Source organism: Electrophorus electricus, chromosome 4, assembly GCF_041902795.1.
Source record: "Electrophorus electricus isolate QZ-2024a chromosome 4, ASM4190279v1, whole genome shotgun sequence".
Lineage (NCBI taxonomy): Eukaryota > Metazoa > Chordata > Actinopteri > Gymnotiformes > Gymnotidae > Electrophorus > Electrophorus electricus.
Window position 1 is genome coordinate 23963417 of NC_137500.1, and position 8076 is coordinate 23971492.

The 8076-nt window shown below is 40.9% G+C and overlaps 1 pseudogene across 2 annotated transcripts in view; it reads left to right on the plus strand.

Annotated features, from left to right (window-relative positions):
- Nucleotides 1–3774, plus strand: part of LOC113586043 (leucine-rich repeat and immunoglobulin-like domain-containing nogo receptor-interacting protein 1 pseudogene) — a 28428-nt pseudogene extending 24654 nt beyond the window's left edge. For both annotated transcript variants that reach the window (XR_014123279.1, XR_014123280.1), the window contains exon 2: nucleotides 961–3774. The product of XR_014123279.1 is annotated as a leucine-rich repeat and immunoglobulin-like domain-containing nogo receptor-interacting protein 1 pseudogene, transcript variant X1 (transcript). The remainder of the gene's footprint in view (nucleotides 1–960) is intronic.
- The last annotated feature ends 4302 nt before the right edge of the window (nucleotides 3775–8076 follow it).

Consider the following 8076-nt stretch of genomic DNA (forward strand, 5'->3'; position numbering starts at 1 on the left):
GAGCAGGACGCACAGACTCCATCGATGCAGACAGACATTTATTAGCAAATGAAGAAGACAACAGCACTCATATATAACGTAAATGATGAACATGGAGGCAAATACGTGTAACACTGACAATGTGAACACAAACAAAGGCAACATGAACAATAACCGACAATACTGCACACACCAGCAGGGGTTTAAATACATATAGACAAACACTAAACCATGTGCAGGTGTGTGCTAACAAGGAAGGCGTGGTTACAAACAAGACAAATACAATGATTACACGTGACTAGTGGGGAGAGGAGCACTCCGTGACAATTGTTCTTCATCCATGGCTTTAAAACAAGGAGGAATCAAATCTATGTACTATCTAGTAGAATAACAATAAACATCTTTAACCTGATTAAAATATTTTTTAAGATACTGTGGAACAACCCTATGTACAAGCTTATATATAACTCTCATGGAGAGTCTATCTTGATTTTTTAACCATCTATTTATTTCATAATGAGACAATTCTATTTGTGTTCCCACAGGAAGATTTAAAATAACCAAAATTAGTTTCTTTTGTTTGACATGTTTGAGGAAATGATTTCTGTAGCATCTCTTAAGAATCTAGCTGGAATATTGTGAAACCGGGTGCTTTAGAACAGTTTATGTTCCTAAGCCTCTCAAGCACAACGTCCTCAGAAATGTGCCTAAAAGAATCTACTATGTACTGTACCCCTCGCTGTTTATAATAATAGACATAACTCTCTCCATACTGCCCAGACTGACCAAGGAGCTTATCCACCTCCTTTTTTTCAATTACTAACTAGCCGTTTGTATATTTTTTAAATAGGAATTTGTACAGGATGTCCCTACAAATGAAATAATCTAGTGGACTCTTCCCTGATAAACAATAATTAAATAATTAAATAGATGCATTTTCTTAAAATAATCACTGGTTTCCACTTTCCTCTGTTGCTGTAGGCTGAACTCCGGATGTGTGTGGAGACTGCTGATTGGCGGGGAATGTGTTGGTGTGCAGTGCTTCTGTTGATAATGGGTGTGTCTGAATCAGGGGAACCACCCTGGCCCTGTCCTCAATGTTGCGAGTGCTCACCTGAAAATCTCATGGTCAACTGCTCCTCAAACAACTTGACCTCTGTACCTGACAACATCAATGCCAAAACCCATCACTTAAACCTAGCCAATAATCTCCTTAAGACACTCAGACATCGGCAGTTCTCTACTCTTTCACAGCTACAAGAACTGGATCTGAGTGAGAACATTCTGTCAACAATTGAAGTGGAAGCCTTCCATGGCCTGCAGAACCTTCTCACGCTGCGGCTGTCACAGAACCGACTCAAGATCCTTCCAGTCGGCGCATTCTCTGGACTTCCAAGTCTCCACCTCCTGGACATCAGTGAAAATGAGATTCTTATTTTTTTAGACTACACATTCCGTGAGATGACGTCTTTGCGAAAGCTGGAGGCAAGCGAGAATGACCTTTTGTTTATCTCCAAACGCGCCTTCAGCGGCCTGTTGAACCTACGGGAGCTGAGCCTGGACAGGTCTAACCTTACGTCGGTCCCAAGTGAGGCACTGTCACAGCTCACTGGGCTGTCATGCCTGCGTTTATGTCTAGCTGAGCTCACGATACTGCCCAACAACTCATTCAGACGGCTGGGACGGCTAAGGGAGCTGACCGTGTCCAACTGTCCCTTGCTGGGCTCACTTGCCACTAACAGCCTGATCGGCCTAAACCTCACTTCCTTGACACTTACCTACTGCAACCTGAGCTCTGTTCCCTATGTCCCTCTGCAACACTTGGTCTACCTGTGCTACTTGGACCTGTCCTATAACCCCATCATCTCCATCCATCCTAACCTGCTGGGAGACCTACTTCGGCTGCAGGAGTTCCACTTGGTTGGTGGGAGTCTCCTGAGAGTGGAGCCAGGTGCATTTCATGGCCTCGTCTATATCCGCTTGCTCAACATGTCATCCAATCAGCTAGTGACGCTGGAGGAAACAGCCTTTCACTCAGTGGGTACCCTTGAGGTTCTTCGGCTGGATAATAACCCACTCATCTGTGACTGCCGCCTGCTCTGGGTTTGGCGTCACCATTTGCACCTGGACTTTGACAAAAAGCCACCTATCTGCAACTTACCTGTGCATGTACAGGGTAGAATGATCCAGGACTTCACACAAGTTCAACTTCCAGGTCTGTTCACTTGTCGGCAGGCGCGTATTCTGAACCGCAAGCCCCAGGAAGTGCGCACTGATGAGGGTCATACGGTCCAGTTCTTCTGCCAGGTGGATGGAGACCCCACCCCCTCCATCATCTGGCTGAGCCCTCATCGCACCCTCCTGTCCACTACTGGTCGGATCCGTGTGTTGTCCAACGGGACCCTTGAAGTGCGATACTCACAGGTGCAGGACAGTGGATATTACCACTGTTTCGCCTCCAATGCAGCAGGGAATGACAGCATTTCCGTCAGTCTCCAGGTACGGGGCTTTCCTGCTTCTTCACCACGGAACCGTTCAATCCACTTTTTCATGGAGGGCTGGAGCTTCACATCCACTCAGTCACCCGTCAATGACTCCCAGGGTCTACGGCCATTTCCATTTGACATGAAGACACTGATCATCGCTGTGACTATGGGCTTCTTGTCATTCCTGAGCTCGGTGGCAGTCTGTTTTGTGTTCATGTTCTTCTGGAGTCAAAGCAAGGGGCAGATCAAACATACAGCCACCATTGACTTTGTACCTCACAGTGCAGGGGCAGGACCAGCCAGAGGAGGGAGTGGTACAGATAATAACAGGTTGACCATGAAGCTTTTATGATGAAACAAAGAATGCATCAGGGTTTGGATGATGCACTTTCATGGTAAAGCAGATACACAAAGCTTTTAAATACTTAACACCCTATTAAAAAGGAAAATGTGTTCAGCTGTGGGTGGGCTATAGGGGGCAGTCCTGAGGGGGTCATAAAGCCCATATGAAACAGCAGAGAACACATAAACTACTGCTTAGCCATAATACATGGAGCTAATGTGAGACGCATGGAGCTTTGCAACTGTAACCACAACGATTCCACCAGAAGATCTACCAGTCTGACTTAATTTAAGGAAGAAGGCAAATGCATGAAGTCTTTGATGCAAAGAGAAGATGCAAAATCCAGACTGATTTAAGGAAGTAGAGAGGCAGAGCGTCACGAGAATAACCAAAACGTTGTTTAGTATGAAGTCTGACTCCACATGGGACCCAGTCTGAAGTGGCAGCAGCACAGACTCTGCTTTTTGGGACCTGCATGACAGCATGAGATTATTTAAAGATGAGTCCTGTGTTTATAGCTTTAAAGGCTTGAGTGCATGAGTGCATGTCGTGAGATGTTACATGTGCTAAAATTAGGTGATGTATGATTATGCACAATAGGCAGAAGAATACGTATGAATAGGTATGTACTCCGTTGTATGCATTAATTTTTTTTCTTGATTGCCTAAAGCTACTGCAAAACAGAATCAACCTTCACCTGAGAGTAACAGCAGTGTTCTGTAGTGAGAAATAAAAGCTAAAGCTTCGCATTTCATTTGCCAAACGCACCACAACATGGAAGCTTAAACTGGCACAGAAGCAGATTCACCAAAAAACAAAACAGGTGTTCATATGAAACTGTTCTTTTGCAAATCCCTGTTTCACCTACTGATCAGAATAAAAATGACTATAAATTCATGTGTACTATGAGTGTTATGAGCAGGCAATGAGAAATTCAAGCATGAAATCTTGGCTTTAGTGTACACACACACACACACACACACACACACACACACACACACACACACACACACACACACACACACACACACACACATATATATATATATATATATATATATATATATATATATATATATATATATATATATATATATATATATATATTCTCACAACTGTTGTCCTCTGTTCTCATTACCTTTATTGCTTGTACAAAGCTTTTTTTAATTAGGCTTATTTATACTACTATACATAATATAATACAAACTGTGTGAGTGCGCACTTTGTACAAGCTTTCTGTGGATGTGGGGGTCAGTGCTTCCAACGCACTGTGTCATTACCAATAGGCACTAAATACTTCCCAGCATGGGCTCAGGCCAGTGGGTGGGTGGTTTGCCTAATGGAACAATTCATCGCTTTACTCATGTACAAGTCCACATCCACGTGCTCATTTAAGTGAAAGTCCTAGTTCTTATGCGAATTGGTTTACCACTGATGACATTTCCAATAGTCTTAATGTTTTTTCTTTTACACTGTAATTTCTGATGACAAGGCGACAAGCCTGCAAAAGATGGATTGTAGAGGACGTCATAGCACCCCAGAGCGGCTCCACAACCTATTGATCCTCACCCACCGAGCAAACCTCCTTCTGTGGGTGTCTTACTACAGGACTGGGACAGTAGCGCAAGGGTGTGTTGTGTTTTCATTTGTGTGTGTTCTGTGTGTTTTTTACACCCCCCCTTTTAAAATCATAACTTAATCTTATAAGAGATTTTGTTTTGGTGTGTCCTGGGTTTTTTATTGCTGTGAACTGGCTAAAACTAAAACTAAAACTAAAATGATCAGTTTTGATTATTATTATCGTGTCTTTGAGTTGTTCAAGAACAACTATTCATCATGGTGTATGTCATGGTGAAATAATCAAAACAAGGTTTGAATGCCTTCGAGCTAGCTAGCGATAACTACCAGCTAAAAACAGACTGCGTGCAAAATAGCCTACTACATACTTCTCACGTACTGACTGGGCCCCAAATTAGTATGCTGTATGCAGTATTTGACCAAAATAAATTTTTCCAGTATGTAAACTATATCCGGATGACACATTACTTCCGGCAAATATTCCAGTATACACGAGCGCTATCTTCATGGTGTACTGCATCCCCCGTGCAACGGTGGTGGAAAATCTTTCCCAAGTGGGCAGAAATTTCGTATGTTCACGTGACCTTGTAGTATGGTTTGCATTTGTTGTTATGCTCTACTGCATACTACTACTAGGAACAGTATTCAGAATACAGTATATACTGAGTGAAGTATGCAGTACACAGTATGTAGTAGGCTATTTCCAACAGAGACACAGCTCGAGCTCAAGCGAACAAGCATTGCTCACAGCTGCCCTCTAGTGGTGAGGTTGCATCTGTAACTGAACGCACGATTTAAAAAAAGCAAATAGCTTTTACCTTTCCCCTTAGAATGATAGTTTTATAGTTTTTATAGGGTGCTGGTGCTGGTCCCACTGCTTCCAAGATGCCACTGTTCGGCCCCTGAGCAAGGCCCTAACCCTCAATTACTCAAGTTGTAGTCAGTCATAATTGTAAGTTGCTTTGGAGAAAAGTGTCAGGTAAATGTATTGAGTTGTCCATTGGTGGGTTACCCAAGTCCTAAAGGTCAGTAAATATAAGAATCATATACAATACTTAAAAATAATTATGTGGTATAGAACCAGCATGTAATAGAATATTAAGTGTTCTTAAATTGCAATACATGGTTAATATTAAAAATATTTATATAGCATAAGATCTATATAGGTCAAATGCTCAACTATAAGTATGTGACAGGAGAGCATATATGTAAAGAAACGTGTTACTACTGGAGCCATAATCTTGTAAATTAATATTTTTGATGAAAATACACATATAAATTTCTGATATATGATTTTATGCTCAGTGGAAATTATATTACACACACACACACACACACACACACACACACACACACACACACACACACACACACACACCCTCTCAACACTCACCTCATACACTTGCGTGTATTGCCACTTCATTAGTTACACCTACCTTTTAAGTGCATTTGACAGTCATGCAATTACAGACTATAGCACATCTGAGTCATCGACAGCCCATTCATGAGGTTCTTCTGTTGGCTCACTGGTGACCAGATATTATTTGCCGATCAGTGCCATTTAACAAATCAGTGCCACTGGCATTGGAAGGCAAGGGTAGTAATTGTAGTGCTTGTGTGAGTGGCACAGTAGTGTAGTTAAGCTTTTTCATGTATCAGTGTCACTACTGGGTTGAGAATGGTCTGCAACACAAAGACAGCTAGCAACATCTGCTTATAGCAGTCCATGATCCCCCCCCCCCCCCAACTTTGGTAAATTTTTGGCTGAACATTTCATTTAAATGGTAGTATGGTCCTTAACAGAGTGGTAACTCTCTCTTAATATCAAATAACTGATACTGACTCAGTTTCTATGGTGATCTAGAAGTTGTTGCCACTATTATGAATACTTTAGGTTTGAAGACATCTGAATTACTTTTTCCTGTACGCTTGACCAAGCTCTGTACAGTAGAAGATGCAAATCTAATTTGTTAGACTGACATCAGGTACAAGAGTTGGAAGCAAATAAAAAAATTAAAAGAATCAGATGACCAAATTCAATTTTATATTCATCTTATACTTTACCTTGGGGAAGAGGGATTAAAGGTGATATGGAATGTCTGGAAATTATGCATTTTGGGTGTGTGTTTGTGTGTGTAGTCTTTATATGTACATGTGTGTGGTGGGCCTGTGAAAAGGAAATTAAGCATTTGGGGATACAGTCTCTGTGTGTATATATGTTAGTATATTCTTGCATGTCTGTGTGTGTGTGAGAGAGAGTGCAGTGGGATTAAGTAAGTAAGTAATTAAGTGTGTGTGTGTGTGTGTGTGTATTGGTGGGGGAGGGGGTTGTTCTGAGTCATGATGAGTAATCCTGTCAGATAGTGAGAAGAGCATCAACAGCTGAGAAAATGCACGAATACTAAAAAAGGAGTTTAGCAAGAGTTCCCGTCATTCATATACACGTGCACGCATCAACGCCATCACTCTCTGTGCAGCACAGTCATTATCTGCAACGTCTTTGTTAGTGTCGTTACATGGTTCATGATTAGCAAACCAAAAAACTTTGAAAAGATAAACTAAAGTAGTACTCACAAATTAGCATTGTTAAATGCACACCAAAACCATACTTTGATTTATTAATATAAAGCTTAAATCATATTCACTAATAATGACAACTCATATATTACATTATCACATTATCATATAGAATTCTCAGTGAATTCTGCAGGTAGGCTAGCTGATCTTTAGAACTTGGTTGTGATCTTATTCTAGCTCAGCTGTCTGAAACAGCTAATCATAAACTGGAAATGTCAAGCCAATGAACGCAAGTTATGTAGAGCAATTACGCGGGGCTGGAGGATCAGTCAAAAACGTTACAATGGCGCCATCTTCTGGTTCAGAGGAAGCTTTGTAAGAGCAGTGAACTATTACAACCCAGACACTACATTGCAATTTTTTAAAACAGGACAGATACAATTTATGCAAGCACGTTATTTGCAAATTATAACCACTTACTGCAAAATATGTGAATATTATATGTGTATATTATATATATTAACATATTATATACCCTATGCAAGTAGAATTATATAGAAATATAAACTTATGTTCAACTCACAAACAACTTTTGTAAATTCAAGCAAAACCAGTTCCACACAGGCCTATGTACTTGTATGGGCATCTAAACATTTTTAAATTTGGGGCAATTTTTGTACTAGGCAAATGTAGGGAGTTGCCTGGGACAGCCAGTTGCCTGGGAACCCCAGTTGCCTAGGACACCTGTTGTGGACATTACTTATTTAAATGAAATGTTTAACATTGTTGTTAAAATGGCTCAATGTGTTTATTGGTTAGTCTTTTTAGTCTAATTGGTGTATAATAAAATCAAAATGTATTTATACAGTGCTTTTTACAGCAGATGTTGTCACAAAGCAGCTTTACAAATGTTCAAGTCCAAGTCCCCAGTGAGCAAGACAAGGGCAACAGCGGCAAGGACAAACTCCCTAGTGCAAGATTCAAAGGGGAGCCCATCCTCCTCTAGCCAACAACGGTCACCACAATAATAATTTTAAGAGAAAAATACATTTAAAAAATGAAAAATAAGCAATTAATGTCTAGTCCAACTTTCTAGATGTCCTAGTCTTGTCCTGATGGTGTGCATGTGTCCAAAACCCATCCAGCAAGAGAACGTCCATTAAGGTCAACAGA